General features: G+C 35.6%; 1 long non-coding RNA gene across 6 annotated transcripts; it reads left to right on the top strand.

Annotated features, from left to right (window-relative positions):
- The first annotated feature begins 15,432 nt into the window (after positions 1 to 15,432).
- Positions 15,433 to 22,552, top strand: LOC124170243. 6 transcript variants are annotated; one of them, XR_006867382.1, is made up of 7 exons: positions 15,433 to 16,480; positions 16,561 to 16,753; positions 16,923 to 17,143; positions 17,404 to 17,601; positions 17,708 to 18,114; positions 20,468 to 20,673; positions 20,815 to 22,552. It is a non-coding gene; the product is annotated as an uncharacterized LOC124170243 (long non-coding RNA). The 6 variants fall into 6 exon arrangements; XR_006867377.1 differs by lacking the exon at positions 16,561 to 16,753 and having other exon boundaries at positions 15,436 to 16,480; positions 17,697 to 18,114; XR_006867376.1 differs by lacking the exon at positions 16,561 to 16,753 and having other exon boundaries at positions 15,439 to 16,480.
- Positions 22,553 to 24,219: the final 1,667 nt, after the last annotated feature.

The raw sequence follows: 24,219 nt of genomic DNA, 5'->3' as shown, positions 1-24,219 counted from the left end.
TAAATTTTGAATTTGATGAAATGGAGGAAAAATATAATATTAATAAAATGGCTTCACAGCAGCTGGAGGACAGGGTAAAGTAACCGATAGTACAAGGACCAAAAGAAGGAGGAAAGGTAAAGTAACCAATATCGACGATCACAAAATCCGCATACTTCACAAACGTTCAAATAAGTTTTCAAGCCTTACGGGACAATAGAGAAACCCAAGGAGAGAGTGTAGTAAACAAATTCTATCAAATAATTAAAAGCAACCTGAAAATCTGAGTAATTTCACAGTAACTGGGCATGAAATAGCCATTAAATCCAACATTGATTGTAACAGAATGATTGATTTGCAAGTAATTTCTCCCTCTGATTGTGAGTGCATATATCTTCACGCGCCAACGATGTATGCATCCAAAATATTCGGTGGGTAGTAAATGACAGGAAAAATAGTTAGGGAAACTAAATTTCCTCGAGGAGCATAAGTGGCGCCACAAACTTTGTCCTAAAACTTTTGAAAGTGACTGTACCTTACAACGTGGAACTATAAAGTTTAACGAATTTTAATCAAGTGAATGAAAAATTACTGTATTTTTGGCTAGAAGGGCAAAATTGAATAGAAAGTGAACATTTACGGAAAATTCAAGGTAAAATATATGATGAAACATGAAACTTAATCAAGTTGAATTAAATTATTGCATTTTTTTCGATCAGAAGGATAAAACGCAGAGAGTATTTAACGTTTAATTTGAAAAATTGTTCCCATGGGGGAATTGAATGAATGTCCAGAAGGCCACAAAACTATTATTATATGGGGAATGCAATAAGAGAAATGATTGTAAGAACTTCCTTCGACACATCAATTAATGCTGCAAATTAACTTCTGAAGGTAAGTACCCCTATGAAAAAATTGTATAAAACCTGTATAAAATTGTATAAAAATTTTGTATACATTCTGTATAGAATTATATACAAGTTGTGTACAGTCTCTATACAGATTGTATAAAATCTCTATACAGATTTTATACAGTCTGTATACGTTATATACAAAAATGAGTGTATACAATTTGTATAAAAATATACATTTTATACAAATTATATACAGGCTGTATAAGAATTGTATATGGGCTGTATACAATTGTATACGGGCTGAATAAGAATTGCATACGGATTGTATGAAAGAAGACCTACCCTATGAAAAAATTGTATAAAACCTGTATAAAATTGTATAAAATCTCTATACAGATGTTATACAGTCTGTATACAAGTTATATACAAAAATGAGTGTACATATACAATTTGTATAAAAATATGCATTTTTACACAAATTACATACACGCTGTATTAGAATTGTACATGGGCTGTATAAGAATTAAACATGGGCAGCATAAGAATTGTACATGGGCTGTATACGGGCTGAATAAGAATTGTATACAAACTGTATGAAAGAAGACCTAGGAATACCTCATCCAAAATAGGTGGAGTAATACTACCCATTTTCTTCCTCATTTCATCTCAGGTCATAAAGAAACACTCATAAAAATTATTCCAACAGACCATTTCCCTTACCACACTTCCTCTAGGAACCCACATGCATACAAAGGCATAAATAAAAATGGAGTGAATGCTGTCCAAAATATAACATTATAATCCTTTAAACATTGTTAAACTGAAAACTAACCAACCATTCAATACCAGATTTTTAAATGATAAATAGGGGATTCTCAAGTTAAACAGTGGAAATTAAGAATAGCATGTAATTAATTCTAAGTAAAACATCACTTACTCATAAAAAAAATAAACGTCTACAAGGTACTTCCCACACAGCACACGGACACCTTTAACACACGTTTAGGTTAGGACTGAATTTCGTTCGATAATAGTATCTAAATAATAGGTCCAGACAAGAATTTAAATAAATTAGGCTTCAATTCCATACACAATATTTATTGGGCTTCTTTGGTGAAATAATACAACACAAGAAACTACATAAGTATTATGTACTTAATTTTCTTCTCCCCCTGCAACCGTGTTGTTGCTGTCACTTGGCGTGCCTTAGTGAGTTTCTAATAGCCACCTCCACATCTTTTTCAGGGACTGACATGCTCTCCTGCACTGCTACTGTAGTAATGAAGTATATAAAAATTTCATTGTAGCAAGAAATTGTCTCTTGTAGGTAACAAGCACATTACATAAGACAGGAAACTACAGTCTTATTAGTCTCGTGTTTAACATTCTTAAGGTTTCAAAATTAGGAAACCTGTCCATTTTAGGCCGTAAACATTTTAGAAACTTTTCTTTGGATTTTTCTTCTTCTTAAAAAAGAAAAGATTTTAAGTAAAAATATTAATACATTATATATTTATAAATGAAAGTTATAAAATATACTAGTAATACATATATTATAATTAAGAACATTTTTCCTAGAGCAATTGTTGCACGACAGATCCGAACGACAGAATACAACGAACACAAAACTAAAATGCAAGAATTTCCAAATGAATTGCTGCTACAATATTTTAAAACACCACTTTGTCCTGTACATCAACATCATGAAGCCACTTTTAACTAGAAATTACGTCCAAAGAATTTCAGGGAGAAAGGGTACATACCTTAATGTTTTCCGTAGGGGTGAAATTGTCTCTTCTTATCGCCAAAATACACTTCTTCTTCAATCCATGAAGATCTATAGGAAAGGTAAAAACTTGAACTTTGGGTCTAATCCTGAAGGGGTTTCCTTCGCATACCGGCACCACACACGAGAAAGGCATATTTAACAAAAATGCCTCACAAACAAGTTTCTGAAGCCCATCGAGTGAAATTAAAGAATAACGGAAACTTCACTATTCACAAAAACTCTAATTTTCACCAACTTAACCACAAAAATCTAAGGAATATGGTGAAACAACGTAAACCACGTAATCTCCAACGGCGATCCTGGACGATTCTTCCGCGGGCTCTCTTTCTCGGTGGCTATGGCCCCATCCGCAAAAGAAAATAGTCCCACACCGGATATGAATTTTTTTATCCAGAGTATCCAGAAACGAAATGACTACTGTGTCATATATTAAATCACGAGTTTTTAGGAAATTTGGGCGTATGTGATACAACTTTATCGCTGCATATGAATTTGTCAGTGTACTGTTTAAAACCTTCGTACCGCTTCATACAAACGGGACACGGGGACACTATGGAGATATGGACGCCCGCTGGTGACATTGAATCTTCCAAGTGGCATTGAATGGCTAACATTGATGGATCTCCAAGAATCTTGTTTAAAACGCGATTCAGGATCTTTAGAAGCAATTGAACTCTTGAATGTGGAACATTATTTTTGTCCCCTACTAAGTTCATTTTTGGACTTAAATTTTTGACGCCTCGGTTGAAAATTTTCCAAGTGGCATTGAATGACTAGCGTTGATGGATCTCCGAGAATCTTGTTTAAAACGCGATTCATGATCTTTAGAAGCAATTGAACTCTCGAATGTGGAACATTATTTTTGTCCCCTGCTAAGTTCATTTTTGGACTTAAATTTTTGACGCCTCGGTTGAAAATTTTCCAAGTGGCATTGAATGGCTAACATTGATGGATCTCCAAGAATCTTGTTTAAAACGCGATTCATGATCTTTAGAAGCAATTGAACTCTTGAATGTGGAACATTATTTTTGTCCCCTACTAAGTTCATTTTTGGACTTAAATTTTTGACGCCTCGGTTGAAAAATTTCCATGTGGCATTGAATGGCTAACATTGATGGATCTCCAAGAATCTTGTTTAAAACGCGATTCATGATCTGTAGAAGCAATTGAACTCTTGAATGTGAACATTATTTTTGTCCCCTACTAAATTCATTTTTGGACTTAAATTTTTGACGCCTCGGTTGAAAAATTTCCAAGTGGCATTGAATGGCTAACATTGATGGATATCCAAAAATCTTGTTTAAAACGCGATTCATGATCTTTAGAAGCAATTGAACTCTCGAATGTGGGACATTATTTTTGTCCCCTACTAAGTTCATTTTTGGACTTGAATTTTTGACGCCTCGGTTGAAAAATTTCCATGTGGCATTGAATGGCTAACATTGATGCATCTCCAAGACTCTTGTTTAAAACGCGATTCATGATCTTTAGAAGCAATTGAACTCTCGAATGTGGAACATTATTTTTGTCCCCTACTAAGTTCATTTTTGGACTTCAGTTTTTGAGGCCTACTTTGAATTGCTGTTATACAAATTGTATACATTGTGTACAAATTGTATTAATTGTACCTATATAATAATAATAATAAAATAGATAAAATATAATAATAAATGGATAAATAATAATAATAAGGTAGTTTCCTTCATCAAAGAAAACGAAAGGCATTGATTGCGATTCGTTACCCACCATTAGTGTATTCATGCTGTATACAGCATATACAATTTGTATACAATGTATACAATTTGTATACAATGTATACAAATTGTATACATTGTATACAAATTGTATACTTTGTATACAAATTGTATATGCTGTATACAGCATGTGAATTAATACAGTTTATACAATTTGTATACAATTATTACAATATAAACTGTATTAATTCACATGCTGTATACAGCATATACAATTTGTATACAATTTGTATACAATGTATACAAATTGTATACAACCTGTATAAACTGTATAGAAATTTTATACGGTTTTATACAATTTTTTCATAGGGGTAGGATAGAAAAATAATTGAAATAGATAAATACCGAATAATAGGAAAGGATATAATAATAAATGGATAAATAATAATAATAAGGTAGTTTCCTTCATCAAAGAAAACGAAAGGCATTGATTGCGATTCGTTACCCACCATTAGTGTATTCATAATATACAAATTAGTTGGCTTTAGAAATCCCAGTTTAGACGAATGTTAATGTTCAATTTTAACCTCATTTTAAAAAGGCCTGATTGGCGCCCATGCGATGCCACTCCACGTTACGTCACAGGGACACAGATTCTATGGGAGTAGTCAGGAGTTTTACATCGTCTGAGATTACCAATGCATGCATGAGGCACAGAGCTCAGGGAAACTTCTGTTAATAATCACCTATTAAAATTGCCTATGGTCGGAAAGTTTCCTTCGTTTGATATGACATTAATAATCCTTACTTAAACCAAGCGCTATCTGCTAGCAGCCTGAATCGTAGCGGCGCTCATAGCCTCGCACCAAGATCACCTTGCACGGCGGCAGCGGGAACCAGAAATACGTCACACGGGCTTTTCCCAGCATTCATACTTAGCCGTCGCGTTTTCGCGCGCTTGAAAATTTTCACTTTTCATTTAATCGCGAAAAATAGATATCGTCATTGAAAAATCTAAAAGCGTGAAATACGTACCGGAGTAATAATCTTTCGATTTAGGCAATAAAAAAATAATAGGAAACCACCCTATTAAGGTCAACGGAAAAAAGCGCGTGGAACGCATTCAGAAATGTATCTTAACATTTTTTCGGAATTATCATGGATGAAAATGATCACGTCTGTTGGCTAATCTAATTAAATCGTGCCAAAAAATGGGCTGCAATATGAATTTTAAAAATTTTTTTTCGACTCACACCTTTCCTTTTTCCAACAAACCTCAGTGCTGTTAGAGATGAACACAGTGGGCGTTTCGACCAAGATATTTAACATTTGGAAAAACAGTAACAAGGAAATTTCAGCAACATGATAACAGATTACTGATGGAAACTGATTAGGGACTTATCAGATGCTAATTATACGAGAAAATCCTATGAAAGTACCAATTTTTTCACATTTTTTAAAAGAACGATTTATTTTCTTATATCCTTGAACCCCTATTAAATTCGGTTGTCCTAAAGAAACTAGACGTGATTGAAAAAATCTGAGCCCAGATTTGGAATCAGGACGAAAATCACCTCTATAATCACACAGCAGCATCTCTAGGGCAGAAAAAAGTTTTTTTGTTTACCAGTGTATTTAGAGTAATTCCTGGGGCCTAAGTCCGTAACTTGAATTCTCCTTTCTCCGGAGACTCTGTACTCTCCCGTAGTTTTCTCCTGACTGTAGTCCGTAACTTGGCGGAGAGAACATCAGTTCCTGGCCGCTACCGGAGAAAACTCTAATTCTCGGTATCGGACAGGAACGGCAGGTAGGTATGAAAAATATTGAATCCGAAGCCGGCGATACCGTGAAGAACCAATAGAAAAGCTTTGTTTCAAATAAAAAAACGAGAGGGAAATCAAACGATTCTCACCTGTAATAAGGGCTACTCGTTCATCATTAAAGTTAAACTTTCAAATAAAAGAAATTGATGCATCGAAATTATAATTGATAGTGGATAAATCGATTTAAATCCATCGCAGATATATTTGTTCATTAGTACACACAAAAGAGTATATTATACCATTGAAAAAGGAGAGACTAATGCGTAACACCAAAGCATTTTTATGTTTTAGATGTAGGTAATCTTGTATACAAACGGCCGCTGTATTCATTGATGATATATATGGCATATTTTTTTGCACTTCGGATGCTTACTTTCATTGGTGAATGCATGATGAGTATGGAAAAACATAACTATCAACGTCAGTATTACATGCATTTATCCTCGAAAAGCTGAAATACGCAATGTGGGAGTGGAAAAAGAAAATTGAAAAACTTTACTATGCAGAAAAGAATCGTAAAGAAAATAACGTTAAGATAAATGTGTGAATGGTACATATTTATTCTTGCAAATACCTACGTGCCAGCAATTAGTAACATATGTTACAATCTCCCAAAATGTTATAGTTTAGGAAACACAACAACCTGCCTCGCTACTTTTAAAAATTTCAAAGACTGACAGCGTAGAATAGCGAAAACATGGGGAAAATGGTTTACTAGAGGTATATATAGAGAAAACAAAGCAAAATTACCCTTACTTGTACATATTTATTGCTCATCATATCACATATAGCACTACAACGCACACATTTCTATCTTTTTAATACTTATAATCATTATATTCGGAATCAACTGTTTCAATAAATATCTTGGCTCACAATAAATATAAAACACCATTATGTAACACTAATAAAACATGATAATCGGTTTTCCAATCACTTTGCACACACTAAAAGAATTTGCACTCCTTGAAGTTCGAAAGGATTCTTTACACCTCACTTCCTACTCATCACTAACGACTTAGAATCAGATTACGTTATTTCACATTAACATTGCGAAGACAATTAAATGAATAGGTTGAAACAAATTGCTAAACCAGTTATTGTGACACCAACAAACTTCGAATTTCACTATCACTCTCACCGTAACATGACCAAAACAAAAACAAACAACAACACAACGAAATGCGTGAAATGTAAACATTGCCAAAACCTCACATCTCACAACGGGAATTGGAAATAGATGCAATACGTAATAAAATCAAACAGAACTTAGAAGCGAACAAACGAATGAAAATTAACAGGCGTTCGATGTATCCCTAAAGTAAGACTAGTTCAAATATGAAACATATCCCCTTCGCAATACATAGTTAGATACCTTTCATCGTAATGTATACAGTTGATTCGTAGCCTAAATTATATACGTGCGAAATAATTTCGTCGAAGATGTTACATTCACAACACACTTCACTCTTTACTTCATCGTCTATGTGCAATCAATTCACTAAGGGGTACACTAAGGACACAAATTTTGTTCACTTATACTAGAGGCACAATGAAAGTTCACTGCACGTAGTTTCCTTGCAAATGCAGCCATACAAAAATTTCTATTCTTGTCACAAATTACACTACATAAGTTGCCTGCCTAACTTGAAGAATGCATTTTAGTGTTCTATTTTGTCACAAATACGTAAAAAACCATATTAGAATACAATTAGAACTGCAGTACGATCGCCCACAACGGTCCGCCATTGGTATTTTCCTCGTTTCTCCTATGGAGAAAATGAATCGCCGGGTCCCGGGCGGGTGACTCCCAAGCTCCCGTCCAGGGCGCGTCAGAGTCTCCAAATCGCGTTACGGACTTCAGTCGGGAGAAAGATACTCTCCAGGAGAGTCAGAGTCTCCGTTACTGGGAGAAAGTTTTCTCCGTTACCGTTACAGACTTCAGTTGGATGAAACTGGAGCTTCACGAGTCTCTTTTCTCCCAACTCGGGAGAAAACGAAGTTACAGACTTAGGCCCCTGGGCACCAGAGTCTGACAGGCAAACGATCTTATTATATTTGGGATTAAAGACTACATGCGACAATTACTCTACGAAATATATTCATAATTTGAATATAAAAGTTATGACCATGCTCATTATGCTCAAAATCGCTCCACGCCATTGCTGCCTTGCAGATTACGTCTAGCGAATATTTATCCCGTAAATGTTGAGAGACGAGAAAATGAGGAAGTGGAGATGGGCTTTAAGTGAATTTAATCCGAGTGCCAGAGCAGGTGCGAAGAAGGAACGGAAAGGAGGGTTAGAGGGAGATAGCGGGTAAAAGGAAGGCACAATTCGTAAGGATATCGAATGCGCTAACATTCTAGAGAGGAGTACGAAATACGTTCGAGCCTCGGTTCGAGGCAGGCAAATTCACCGTCACGACCTTGTTGGCTGAAAAAAGACCGTATTTGAATTTCCCTCGTCTCATTCCAAGGTTTATATATATTTAGGAAGGGATCCATTCTCCTGCGAAGCAATGGTGGCGGCACAAACTGTTGGGATACTTTTTTCCACCCATAGTGCATTTTATAAGCTATGAAATTCTCACTTTCCATGGTATTTTTTTCTTACTGAATTGCTATTTTTGATTAACTTTTACCAAGTTAATAAGAGACAGAGTAGCGAAATGAATCCATTTTCGGGCATAAAATTTCCTGAAAATTTCCGGTTGAGGTTCCCGGAATAAGATCATGATAAGAGCCCCAGCCGAGGGTCCCCATTCACTCCCGACCGCCCCTGACTGTGAGTCGATCGTTGTAGTCTCCCACACGGGTGCGCTATCGAATTCCCAAAAACTGCAATGTCACTCGCGAGGGACTCGCCCGGCTGCTCGCTGCTTGCAAGGCAGGGAACAGTGAGGAGGCGGGGGAGAGGAGAGGAAGGTGTGGAGGGGGTGATGAGGTGGCAACCCCCTGAACCCCTCGACACCCTCCCCTCTCGCCAGTAAACTTCTCTATTAGTGATGAGCGGAACTGTGATTTTCGGATCACTTCGTTACCTGTGACTGCTACTCATCAGTAACGGTGATTCTTAACTGTGATTTGTGGCGCTGCTATTCCTGCTACTTTGTCCAATTCCAAGGAATGAGCTCTCCTCAATAGGAACAAATAAACTTATAGAAAATTGTAAAATTAGGCAAAATATTTTTTTTGAGGGAATAGTTCTAATTCCGAGTTTATATTACAATAATTAAGTAAATTTGAAGTGGTAAAAGAATTGATAAGGGGCAATCATTTTTTATACATATTTATAATCAAACCATCATAATTCAAAGCTTTAGCTGTATATTTCGCACAGAATGTCTTATTTATCATACAAGATGAATAAGACATCCTTATTTTACTATTGGTAGCATCATGGTAGCTGCCGAAGCTAACTTCACCGTATTCACAGTCGCAGTGATTTAGAGTATTTGGTAATTTAGTCACCGGCAGTGATCGGCTACTTCTCTTCAATCACAGGTTGCGATATATCGCATATCACTTGGTAGCAGCCAGAGCTATCTTCACCGAATCCAGTGATAGAATCACCGATCACAGTGATTTCGAATATTGAATCACCGACAGTGACTGCTACTTTTCAGTAACGGTGATTCAATCACAGTTAGCGATATATCGCTCATCACTATTCTCTATAAATTGCGCAGCTTCTCCAGTGCACGGTCATTTTGTCGGTGCTCTCATTTGTGGTTCGTGCTCATCAAGGTTCTATGGTCTTCAGTCGGGACGTTTCGCTGGCTTTGCTTCGCTGCTTGACTGTGGTTCACATTCATTCACCTCCGTGATTTCGATTTCGTACAGAAACAAATGCTAGATTGATAGGGGCTCCTCTCACATAAGGGCCGTCGCCCGTGAGAGGTGAAACGTGACTGCCTGGGTCACTATGAAATAGGGTCACGACTTAAAATGCTAGCTCGATAGGGGCTCCTCTCACAAAAGGGCCGTCGCCCGTGGGAGGTGAAATGTGACTGCCTGGGTCACTATGGAATAGGGTCACGACTTAAAATGCTAGATTGATAGGGGCTCCTCTCACAAAAGGGCCGTCGCCCGTGGGAGGTGAAATGTGACTGCCTGGGTCACTATGGAATAGGGTCATAATTCAAAACATAATGCATGCATATAATTCTAGTGCGATAGTGGCTCCTCTTGCGTATATGCTCCATTGGAGGTGAAATGTGGCTGGTTGCATCACACACATGAGTTTTGGAGTACATTTCATAGGATATTTCAATCTCTTTCACATCATACTCACAATTACACTACCCTCCTTAATGTTCCTTTCATCACTTCCATGCTGTTCGTGAGGCTTATTTCCTGCCGGCACCGAAGATAACTGTTTAGTGTTAAGTGAATGGTCATTTGTGCGTTCCCCCTGTGTTTGTGAATATGTGCACCAGAGTTTGGGGGCTAGTGTTCTTAAGTGATAATTTGTGTGCATCGTGGGACCGTTGATGGAAAGCAGAGTATCTGCCACCGTTGGACCTTGCTGTGTTGTGGTAGGGACTCGGCTCCTTTCCTTGCATGATCCAGGAACTGCTCCACTGGCAAATCACATAGGCCAGTATTGCACCCATTGTAGGGCCCTTAAGTTGGAATTGAATGGTAATGCTACAAGTGGCCATGGTGTACTGGTGTAGTTATGTATTTATTCTCATGTGTTAGTCATTTAGGTTAGGGTCAGGTCACCTCTGAGAGTTTATGCATGCTTCTCCATTGTGCCATTGACAGTTTGTTTCATTGCCATTCAATTTTGCCTTTAGTGGGCGATAGAGAATTCAGACTTAGAGAAATGTCTGTTGTATGGAGATATTAAGTTTAAGATTGGGCACCTCCATTTGTTTACCCAATTCTGATACCATTGATATTTTCCAAAGTTTGAAGATCCTTATCTTCATTAGGTCGGTAGGTTGGATGAGGTTTTATCTTGTGCTAGTATCCTAATGCGTAACACCTCATTGCTGCCATTGATCTTCTTGTGGTTCCTTCTCTCCAGTGTCGAGTAAGAATTGGGGAGGCCTTCCACACTATTAGAGATGGGCATTAGGTAGGGCCATGGGACTCCCCTTTTCTTGCTGGCTCTGCTGCTGATGCCTCCAATAACTCGTTTTGAAAATTAGTTTCAATTCTGCCTCATGTTGTAGTACTTAAAGGAGTTTGCTGTACACTTAGGCTTCACTACACTCTCTTTTTTAAGTTCGTTATAATTTGGATTTAGATTTAGGTCTTTAAAGATAAATTAATAATTAATTTATCTTTAAAGACCTTAAAGACCTCTTAAAATAATTATTAGGAAAATTTAATGGTATTTTACATGCTGGCTTGCCATTTGTTACTAATGATGACTTTGCTTTTCAGGACCTTACATTCCTTTATGCTCAATCTTTCATCTTGGTAATTTCTCATTAAAACTAATGGAAAAAAATTCAATTTTTAAGAAATCTTGTTTTCAAACTTGCTCTTCAAATGCAAAATTTCTTCTTGCAAATGTAAAAGAATTTTTTTAAGTTCAGCTTTTTCTAGATTAATATGAAATTTTTTGTCTTGCCTAATTTTTTCTTATAAACCATAATGTTTCTCTCAAGGAAAACAAATTTAGTTACTCATAAATATTATTTTAATCAATCATTAAAATAAAATATAAATTTGATATTTCTAATGAAAGATGTTTAAATAACTCCCCTATGCTTCATGTGTTTTACAATTTGGGTACAGGCTGCTAATACTGTTTCTTTTCTCTTGCTTTTATGCGGTGGAGTGATGTTGGCCCCACACATCTTGTGGTTCCTGGGTCCTGACGTGGGAATGTAACCTCATCTTGCTATTTCACTCAATATCCTGGAAGTAATCATTGTTGCATTCACTAGGCCTTGGTTCACTTGATATTTGTTAAAAAATTTGTGCAACTTGTATTTAGTTTTGTGCTCTTTTTGTTTCCTTGAGACAATTTTCACTGTCACTTTCAGGATTGGATTAGTTCATTCATAATTGTTGAAAATTTGAATAAAATCATTTAAGATTAGAAAGGGTATACAGCACTGTAATATCTAGCTTTTTGCTGTCTATAATGGGGGACCTTATTGATCTGTACCTGAAACGGCAAGTCATTTTAGTTTGGATTGTTAATGTTTTTTTATTTCAAATGCTTCACTGTAAAGAATTGAAATGATTTCTTGTCATTGCTAATTTAGTGGAAATGATGGCAATATTTTTTAGATGGAAATATTGGCATTAAAACATTGATTTAGTCTGCTCTGTTGATCTGTTAGAGCACTTAAAAGGTAATGCTCCACTCAGCATTCATAGATAATACTTCAATTTTGTAGACTCTTGTTCTGATGTACGCATTTCCTTCAGCTATGTTGATGTAAATTATAAATTTCAAGCTTTCAATATTAAGTTAGGTTTTCAATCTTGTTGTAATACATTTCCTGTATTTATCATAATTATTCTTTTTCGTCAATATTGGTGCATTATTTGGTCTTTCTGACCTTGCTGCTCTGCCAACATATCAATAAGTGAATGTTGATATGAAATTTTGTGAACATAAATGCTATTTTTTACTCCTGAAATGTTGTATGTCTTTGCCAAAATACATTTTTTGTTCTCTAAATGTTGTTAATTTCATTGCGAAGATATAATATTAAGTGTATATACTTATCAATGTTGTATGTCTTTGCCAAAATAAATTTTTGTTCTCTAAATGTTGTTCATTTCATTGTTCAGATAGAATATTACCTACATCCACTTGATGTTAACTTTGGGGTTAATTCCCAGTCCTGCCTTATGCAAGATCACTCACATGCTTTGGCCCCACATTAATTTGGTAAACTCTAATAATTAAGAACTTAAATATTAAATGCCTAAAATGACACTCATGAAAGTGACAATAACATGGTGATACTTTGTGGCAATGGCTTGAGGAATTATTTAAAAAAGATATATCACATGAGTTTTTCCAATTTAATTAAATAAGTTTCATTGATATTGCCACAGAATTATCAGTGATTGCTGCTACTTGTTTTTATCGCAGACTAATTCCGGGGAGATGTAATTTCTGTTGGCACTCTTAATCAGTAATGGTAGTTAGCTATACTTAACTGTTGAAACTTCTGTTATCTCACAGTTATGGTTAACGAAAGCTTAAATAGATTAGGTATCCATGTGACATATTATTGGTAAGAATAAATGCATTCATTCATGTTAAAAATATACTCTGTGATCCATTTTAGGTAAAAAGGGTTTAGAAAAAACATTTGAATGAAGTCAGTACAGTGATTATCATCTTTTCATATATTATATTGAAAATACCTTTAATAAACACGATTTTATTACGAAGAGTAAAAAAATTAAAAATAAGAATTGGATATGAAAAGCCTTGTTTTGACAAGATTTCAAGAGGCAGAGTGAAAAAACTAAAAAAATGATTTGGAAATGAAAATCCTTGTTATAAAAGCGATTTCAATTCGCGGAGTGAAAACATTAAAAATGAGATATGGATATGAAAATACTCGTTATAAACGAGATATCAATACGCAGAGTGAAAAAAATAAAAATCTTATTTTAGTATGAAAATCCTTGTTATAACGTTGTTGTAAAAATGATTTGGAAATGAAAATCCTTCTAATTAATGCGATATCTATACGAAAAGTGAAAAAATTAAAAATGTGATTTGGATATGAAAATCCTTGTTATGAACAAGATTTCACAATGTTAAGTGAAATAATTACAAGATGATTTGGAATTGAAAATCCTTGTTATAATCGCGATTTCACAATGTAGAGTGAAAACATTATAAATAAGATTTGAAAATGAAAATCCTTGACATAAAAGCGATTTCAATGCGTAAGGTGTAAAAATTAAAAAAGTGATTTGGATATGAAAATCCTTGTTGTGAATAAGATTTCACAAGGCAGAGTGAATAAATAAAAAAATTAAATTGGAAATATATATTCTTCTAATAAAAGCGATTTCATTGCGCATAAAGAAAAAATTAAATTTCAGATTTGCATATGATAATCATTGTTATAAACGCGATTGCACTACAACGAGTGAGAAAATAAAAAAAGTGATTTGGATATGAAAATCATTGTTATAAACGCAATTTCACTAAGAAGAGTGAAAAAATAAAAATGAGATTTGGATGTGAAAATCCTTGTTACGAAAAGATTTCACAAGGCAGAGTAAAAAAATTAAAAATGTGATTTGAGTATGAAAATCCTCGTTATAAACGCGAATTCACTACGAAGAGTGAAAAAAAAGTTAATGTGATTTAAAAATGAAAATCCTTGTTATGACCAAGTATTCAAAAGGCATTTTGAAAAAAAATGTGATTTAGATATGAAAATGGGAAAGAAAATCCTTGTCATAAAAGGGATTTAAATACGCTGAATGAAAATATTAAAAATGAGATTAGGATACGAAAATCCTTCCCTACAAACGCAGAAAGGATTAAATCTGGATTAAACACGTATTTTGAAATCCACGAAATCTCAATAATATCTAGATTTAATCTGTTGCAAAGGTGTTGCTATGTCCTCTTTTTCTCATATTATATCTAGATTTAATACATGTAATATCTCGCCCCACGATACAGATTTTTCAGGGATTAAATACAGATTTCAGTATCTAGATTTTCCTGGGATACATTGTAGTACTGCTTTTCATTTGAACTTTTATCAAGGAACCTTTGCGTTACAATTAATGGTATATATTGAGGAAGCTTCCCTGAAGGGAAAACCCTCTGACCACCACAATAAGATCTCTACCTATTCACCCCTTAGCTCCAACAAGAATTATATTATCAAGCACCCAATAAGCAAAATCTTTAAAAATTAACTAACCACTATGCAATAATAAACTGACTTGAAGGAAAAAGATTGTTTATTTGGATTGAGAAAACATGACTCATAATAATTGATATTTTATTAAAAAGGTACAAATATCTATTTATATCACATACAAATTCCAAGCATTTCAAATTACAATGAAATTAATAATTTATTAATTCAACTAGCTTTTAATGTGCCCTTATCAATGTCATAGATTATTAGGTGGAAAAATGCATTAAGTAGCCACTTCACAATAATACACTGACTTGAGGAAAAAGGTTAATAATATGGATTAAAAAAACATGAGATAGAGTAATTGATGCTTTATTAAAAATCACAAGTATTTTTTATTATCATTTATAGAATTCCAAATTACTATGAATCTAATTGATGTTGAGCATCCCCAGCTAGCACACTCTCCGACGTTTATGTAAACGTCCAAGGCAACGAGGCGGCAACAGTTTATCCTTTGACGTTGCGCCGTGGATGATAGCAACATGACGGCAACGCGTTGCCGTGTAGTTGCTCAGTTTGGACGGCTGCTTCATATCCTATTTTATGTGAATTCATTCGCTCTAATTAACGATCTGCTGTAAATAAAATGTTTAACGACTTACGCAATTAACTTTGCATAATGTGTTTTATGGGATAAGTTGTATTTATTCGACGATTTTGTGGATTAATTAATTAATATGTCTCCAAGTCACTCGGTGGCGATGGAAAAAGATTGAGATATTATAATATAAATGTCTCTCAAGGTTGATGGATCTCTGGATATTCGTTATCATTGAAGTGATATTACTTAAATACGATTGATAATTCGATGTTGTACCATTACGATTCCTTCCTTTATGTGAAATTTAAGACTCATCATATCGTCTGCTCACGACCGAGGCTATCCGAGACCATCATGCGCGCAACGCGAAATGCACTTCGGGAAGAACGGAAGAATCCGTTATCCGCCGCCACCGTGAACACCATCATGGCATCTTACAATTAGTAAATTTGTTGATGTTGTGAATTCGTGCTTTAAGTTCGTCGCGATGCTTTTCTTCTTTTTGAGTAGTCGAAGGACGGTTATGGTTCACTAAACCTTTAAATAGCTTTTTTCAATAACTTTCATTTTCACATAAATTGTTCAATAACTTCATCCATCAAACTTAACGTGGTTTCAGCTTCTCCATTTTCACTTTTCATTTAATTTCATCTTCATATCCGATCATCATATCCACCCGTCGTACTTTAGCCGTATTGTATTCGTAATTTTCACTGACGTGAATTTTCGTTTGTAATTTTCGCTAACGTAAGTTTTCGCGAGTGATTTCAACTCCTGTTAAATTGTGATCATAGTGAGAAACAGTGTTCGGTGGTTATAAGAAGTTTTTTTGACTTTGGGAAGGGCAGTGCAAGTTAGAAGTCTCTTCGAGGGTTCAACCACCGTATTCCACCATGACTCTATGTCTATGAAAGGTAAGTCTAGACACAGTTTACTGTCGTTCATTGTGAAATTCGTTAACAGTACACTTATGTTTTCATTACCATTGCATTAGTTCTGTTGTGTTTCTGTTGAATGGATTGATGGATGTCTGGTGAGTGCTCTTGCTGCGCGTTTGTTGGTTCACGATGGAACACTTCAGTTTTCTTTCCGTGGAGTGCAGTATTTACTGCATGTTGGTGAGAAGTCACCCCCTGTCCAACACCCTTGAAATTTCGAATTTAGGACCAAAATTTAGTGGAATTGCTGTGAGATTTTTCCTCAGTTACTGGAGTATACAATCATTTAATGCATCATTCTTAACTAGCCATTATTTACAATAATTAACTTTGCTTTCAATGGAATTTTATGATCTCATGTGTTTTAGTAACTGAAGAGTGACTCCTCATAGTCATGTTTTTTCCCCACTTTTTTTAGGATGCCTTGGCTTGTGGTAATATTTCTTCCACATGAAAAATGTACTGGCCTCACAGTGCAGGCTGTTACGTAGTCATGGGTGAAATTGGAGGCAGATAAGGTTATTGAATATTACCCCAATGAGAGCTATAACTGGTCTTCAGTATCACAGGTCATAAAATGGCTCTCAACTCAGTGATGAATGGGATATCATGGGCGTGAAGTTCTGCATGCACCATTTGGTGAGTTAGGGACAATATTTGTTTTGTTTAGTTAAAAATGAGGATTAAAATTTTCGACTTGCAAGAGCAGGGTGCTGTTTAAATGTATTCATAGGGGTTGTTTCATGGTATGTGTGAGAGCACTGACTTGGATGTACAATGTACATGTTACTAGTTTGCTAAGCCAAGTATTATTTTTTTTATTTTAGTTAATTTTGACATTGAGTGCATGCTTTGACATGTGTGGCAAATGGTGACATTGTAATATAATTATCTTCCAGAGACTGTTGTGGCAGCCATTGCTATTGAACAGAGATGGCTACTTGTGAAGATTCAGATGTGGAGGCATTTTTTTGTTGCTGAAATTTAAAAAGACTGGGAAAGGAAAAGGACAAAAAAGAATTGAAAGTATCCAAATATAAGTAATTCTTCATCAATGGAGACTGATGATGATAGGATACTGAAACCACCATCACCAGGTAAATATTTGCACTTAATAATTTGCTCTTTTGATTGCTTTAGCATGTGCACATATAAGTGTAAAGCTTATCTATTCTGTTTTCTGTTGCATGAGTGCCTCCTAAGAAGGGAAGGTTGCACTTAAAGATTCATCAAACAATGTTGGAGTAAAGGAGCCTGAAACTTCTCTATAGAATTGCAGTGTGTTTCTGAAGAATCAGTGAAGTCCAATTGTTAGAACCTGGTGCACCCAATGAGTTCAGGGGTAGGGATGAAGATTTCTTGGGATTTGCACCAAGTAAGGCTCTCCATATCTCCTCCCAACGTTTCCACAAGCAACTCACCCATCGTCTTTGGGGATTCAGGAATCCAAGGTTGGATTCCCAAATCGTGTGATTTCTGAATCCCTGAAGACAATGGGTGAGTTGCTTGTTGAAACGTTTGAAGGAAAATGGAAGACCTTACCCGGTGCAAATCCTGAGAATTTTAACTGCTATTGTTTGCTGGGAAAGAGCCTGAAAGAAGAGTATTTGGTTGGTATTTCACTTAAATTGTCAACTGTTTGACTTCATAGCCACCTTAGTATTGATATGCTCATGGTACTGTTTATAGATTATCACTTTGAGTCATGAAACTTAAGTTATGGTGCCATCATTACCTCCTTGTTGATATTTAATTTTATGATAACAAAGTTAATTACACTGGGATGTACTGAGAAATTTAAACATTTTATACCAATATGTTCAATGGTACTAAGCAATGAGGAACTTGCATGGGTCGTAGATTGCTCTAAAAACTATTTTGAATAAGTCAAATGGATACAATAGCTCGCAAAAATACCTTCAGTTTCTCCATTCAACATCAAAAGAAATAAAAAAATTGCATTTAAAATCGAGAAAAATTTCTCTGAGCCGACCACTCCGCGAAGACACCCGAGCGTTGCCGAGGCCAGGCGTGACGTCATAGGTGCCTAAACAAACGTGGGGAGTAGGGAAATACGCTGAGCGCTTGGAGTAAAATTTGTTTTGAGGGAGTATTTAGCCGCTAATCGTCACTTTATTTTGTTCTGTTATTCTTGGGCAAGTTTTCCTATTGCTATTGTGCCTATATTACTACTTGGGATATTAATAATGCGGCATCGGGATGATGAAGTACAAGCGTTTCACTTCGTGTGTTTTAGTTATCAGAAAAATGGATGATAACGTTGCCACTCGATCGAATAGTACACCTGAAATTCATCTACGTCTACATAATACCCCGCAAGCCGCCTATAAGGCGTGTGGCATAGGATGTTAGGACACCAGCCTTTTTTTTAGGACACCAAAAATTGATGCCATGACCCTCATGGAATTTGTTGAGACAAATTATTGCTATACGTTGGCGGCAAATCGAGTTGTAAAAGAAACTTGTAATACTGGAGGATAACGATCGTAAGCTGTGCTGTTGACATTAGAGTAAGATGTGCTGTTGAATTTGGCAACGCCGGATTAGCGGAGAAGGTAGTCCTATCCGTCCTACGGTACGAATTCACAGCAAAACAGTCTGCACACAATCCACATGTTAGATCGCGATCGGTTCCGCTGCCAACACACACACAAGCTACAACCTATTTCAATAATATAGGTAAATCCATAAACAATATACTAGCATATACCATAAAAATATAGCGGGAAATAGGCAAATACTCTTATCAAAAACTGGATGTCACTGTCACATTCTTATATTCATCACGTACAACTTACAATAACAGAACTCGTTATGATGAATACAACTATTTATTCACTGATTTAAACCCTTAAATTAGCCCACACAAGTGACACAGGTGACATTTCACACTACTATTCGTTGAAATAATGGAATAACAAACTTCACACACAGTTTTTATTTCAATAGCGTGATCGTGAAATGTCGTATCTACGGTGAACAACGGAGATTAGCACGCCACTGACAATTTTTACACTACTGTTAGACATTTATCGATAGCGTAATAGCACTTTTTACAATTCAATCACGATGGAACACTGATAACTCTTGGCCGATATTTTTCAACCTTGTCAAACTTTGTGCATTACAACCACTGGCACTGTGATTATTAGCAGTAGCTTAACGGGAGACGTCACGTTGAAAATAACACTATTTTGGCACAAAAATGTTCCTAGATGTCTCCAATCAGCGAGCAAAAGTTGCATTGACTGGAATTCACCCCATAATACAAGCACAGATAGTCCTAAACGACGAATTCTCCGGCACCTACGAATAAACGGATGAAGTTATTGTATATAAAAGCTAAGCGGACATCAGTAAACATCAAAATCCTTCTTATTACATACTTAAATGAATGATATGCCGTCGATAACATCAACTTACAATTAACGTATCCCCCTTCCAAAGGCCGTGGCTCAGACTCCTACCACGATGTTATTTAGGTATTATATAATTTTTGGTTTAACTGCTCCAGTTTTATATTTTATGCCCGTACTCAGATATTAATATTATAAATAATGCAAAATATGAGGGCTTCCAAGTCTCTATCGTCGGATATTTATCTTTAAATATAAAATAATCAACACGTCTAACAAACGAAGCTCTCACAACTGCTGGCAACTATTATAAACAATCACAACAATAGCTTCGCGTGATGTTTAGGCACCTTTGACGTCATCGAGGCTTCGTCGGCAGTGGCTTGGGGGGTGAGGTAGTTTTTCCCGCGCTTTAAAATTCGTAATATTTATCATTAAATATCTCGCGAAGGAAAACTCAGATAAACATGCGGTTTTCTTTGTTGTATTCAGAAAATAATTTTCTATCCGCCTGTGAAATAAAAAAAATTCATGCAAGTTCCCCATTACCATAGATAATTAATTGTCTGGTCATCTCATTTTTCAGATTTGTTTCATGAAGGAAAGATCTTCGAACATCATATTTAAGTGTAGTCAGAACTATCAAAGGGGGACTGGACTTTAAAAAACTGTCAACGACATGTGTTCTTCCCTAATATAGAATGAGTTGGCTGTTTCTCTCTTTGAAGGGCCACTCAGAAAATATGATTGCCTTTGAAGTGCATTTTAGCTCCATTATAAATGTCATATTTGGTGAGTATTTTGTAATCATTGGTGCTTTTGATTTACTCTTCCCATATCTTGGAATAGAGTTGAATGAAAAAAGCTTTAGTAAATAGAAATGCTTTTAAGTGTGTCAGAGTAACATCTAATCCAATTATAATTACTTTGCAGAGAATGTAAAAGCCAAAAATGAGCCTGATTTGATACAATCAGCATGAATACAAGCATCAGGGAATGATTCCAGGCCTCAAAATACAGAACAAAGAATTGGAATAAGAAACGAGAAAGTGTTCTGAAAGGCAGCTGGAAGGGGATCTTGAAGAAGCATTATTCTTCCAATTTGCCTATCTCAGAACCTGCTAGTGTGGAAGGGCAGTTTGGCTTGTTATCTCATAACATGATTGTGGGATAAGGTGAGGTCAGCATATGATCACTGTTATGACAGGCACAGCCAGATATGCCATTAATACTCCTGGATCTTTGTCTCACAAGGGGAGAGTAGGAATGTTTCTTTGCCTTCTTAAATGCCATATTTTTTTTATGATTTTCAGAATGCCAAATGCTGGTAGGAATAGGTCCAAGTTTGGTTCAATAGCCTTTCATATAGTTGAAATAAATTAATTTTAGTTCGTTTTTTTTCCATTGAACCTAAATTAAATACTACAGAATGCCCTACCCTTAAACAGCTCCATTGGTGAAGTGGCGAAGGTTAATCTTATTCCATATATGGAGGCATAAAATGCTGTAGCAATGCTAGGGTGCGCTTGTTGCAGTGATCTGCTTCCTTATTGTCAGATAACATAGCAAGTTCATATTATGGCATTCATAATCACGCTTGCTATGGCAGTGAACAAGGAATATGTAAATTAGATGAAGAAGACTTCTTTAAGAATAACATTACCTAATTACCATGTGCTGATGTTCACTGTCACCACAAGCATGAATGTGAATGTCCTAGTATAAAATCGCTGTGTTCCATTGCAATTAGGAAGTTGATGACTAAAAGGAGAGGCCACATTAAAATGTGCACACCAGGGTTGCTATTGCATTTCATGCCTCTATGCTCGGAATAAGAATTCAATGTATTATGTCAGATACAACTTTTAAAATATTCCCTTGCCCGTCAGAACCTGCTGCAATAGAAAATTTGAAAATAAATTAAGTCAAGACTCAACGAAGTTGAATGCAAGTTTCTGTTAAGACCTCAACCCCTACTGTACAATTAATGATGTAAAACTAATATTTGTTGATTCTTTATTTTGATATTGGAGTAATGCAAGAGACGGATTGTTTTTGGGTAGTCATATACATTCCTGTTTTACTGCGTAGTTCTACCATTACATGGCTGATCTTTTTGTCAACTATTCGTATGAAGGTTTATGTTAAAAATAGTGAGCATTTGGAAACGTAACCGTTATTTTTCATCCATCAAAATCATGGGATGTATTAACTGAATTATAATTTGGATTTTTTGGCCTTGCACATACTCCTGCTGTTATGTAACTCTGATCATGTGAATCCCATGCTTGAAACTATTTTTCATGAACTACTTAAATGACAGGTGGTACTTCAATTCTTTATCTTCTAATTATTTCAAAATTGTTTTTGGGTAGTCGTATACATTCCTGTTTTCCTGTGTGGTTCAAACAAAGCATGGTTGATCTTTTTGTCAGCAAGTCCTATGAAGTGTTTTATTAAGAGAAGTGTGCATTTGGAAACGTAACTGATATTTTTCATCCTTCTGCTACATGGGATCTATTAACTTATGTTTACTTAGGATGTTTTTGCATTGTACCTTTTCATGCTGTTATGGAGCTTTTATGGTATCAAATTTTTGTGTCCTGTTTGTAATGTGTGTGTGAATTAACTTCTCTAGTGATGCAATAAATATGATATGTTATTATCTAAATTCCGTCCATTATTCATTTTTATAATAAATCCCGATCTAGTAATTATTATTTGAATGTAATGGAATAGCCCGCCGTGGTGTAGCAGAAGAACGTAGTATCAAATAAATCCGCCAGGTGGCGCTACCGTCGCGTTGCTGCTCAGTTAGTTCTCGCATGTGCCGGTAGGTGTCACTGGTGTCTGTGACGTCATCGAAAAGAAACTGTTGCCGTATTTTTGGTGACTTTATATGAGACTTTTGCCCCTTCGTTGCCGTCATGTTTATATCATCATATTCAACCGTTTCTTTACCGTTGATGGAAAGTTGCCGTAATTTACGGGGCAACAGCCTTTCTTTTGCTAGCTGGGTCATTTGCCTCCTCCTGCCCCTTGCACTGGCCTGCCGCAGCCAGAAAGGGAGGAAAGATAAACACTATATACTACATAGAAAAGTGGCAGGTGGATAAAGTGAAAGGCTTTGCAGTCAATATAAAATAAATTTTTAAAGTACTAGTTCAGGGAGAAAGCAGATCAATAAAAACAAAGGCATTGAAATCAACAAACATGACGACACTCACGGCAGAGTTAAATGCTTATAATACAAGGTTAAGATAGAAAGCAGATTCATAAAAACAAAGCCATTTAAGTCAATATAAGTGAGCCCATTGAAGTCACAGTTCAACCATGGGCCCAATAACGGTCACTCTAGTGAATTTTTAGGGAGAGAAATGATAAAATTTTTATATTGCAAGGTTCAGTTAGAAAACAGGTTCATAATAACAAAGCCATTGAAGTTGACATTCCTGAGGACACTAAAAGCACAGTTCAACCATGGGCTTAGTAAGAAAAAAGTTAAAAATTTCTCCTCGTCGTCGTTTTTGTTGCCAAGACCATCCCTCGTTACTATTTTCAGAGGCACTTTACAAATTGAAACATTACGATACAGTCATAAAATGAAGCTCATAATGAACCAACGTAATACATAAATGTGCACCAACGTAATGGAATATGGTTTAAAAAAAAAACTATGCATGTATATTGAATGATAAAGTTCACTACATACGGAAGATCCAGGTTACTGTGAGGTGCAAATACGATACTTATGCAATCGATGGATGTAAAGGAAAAATATAACAGATAATGGAGCAAATAAACCATATGCAGCTCGTGTCGGTCAAATCTAGTCGTTTAGTAACAATAACAAACACACTTTCACACTTCATCACTAATGTTTCGGCCATTTTGAAAAATTACGTCACCGACGCTAGCGCCGCTAGTGGCGCAGAAACTTCGGAAACAGATTTAATCCGTATTTAAAAAGGATTTGGAAATCTAGATTTGATGTATTATGAAATCTCCCTAAAATACAGATTTGATCCTTTTTGTGTTTGTAGGGTTGTTAAAAACGCGATTTTAATACGAAGAGTAAATAAATTAAAAAAGTAATTCGGATACTAAAATCCTTGTTGTAAACCCGATTTCATTAGGAAGAGTGAAAAAATTAAAAATGTGATTTGGATTTGATAAGAATTGTTATGAACAAGATTTCAGAAGGCTGAGTGAAAAATTAAAAATGTGATTTCGAAAAGAAAATCTTTGGTATAAAACGATTACAATATACACAAAGTGAAAAAATTAAACATGTGATTAGGATATTAAAATCCTTGTTGTGAACAAGATTTCACTAGG

The sequence above is a fragment of the Ischnura elegans genome, chromosome 1, assembly GCF_921293095.1.
Source record: "Ischnura elegans chromosome 1, ioIscEleg1.1, whole genome shotgun sequence".
Taxonomy (NCBI): Eukaryota; Metazoa; Arthropoda; class Insecta; order Odonata; family Coenagrionidae; genus Ischnura; species Ischnura elegans.
Note: the sequence above shows the minus strand (reverse complement) of the source record. Positions and strands in the feature narration are given on the sequence as shown.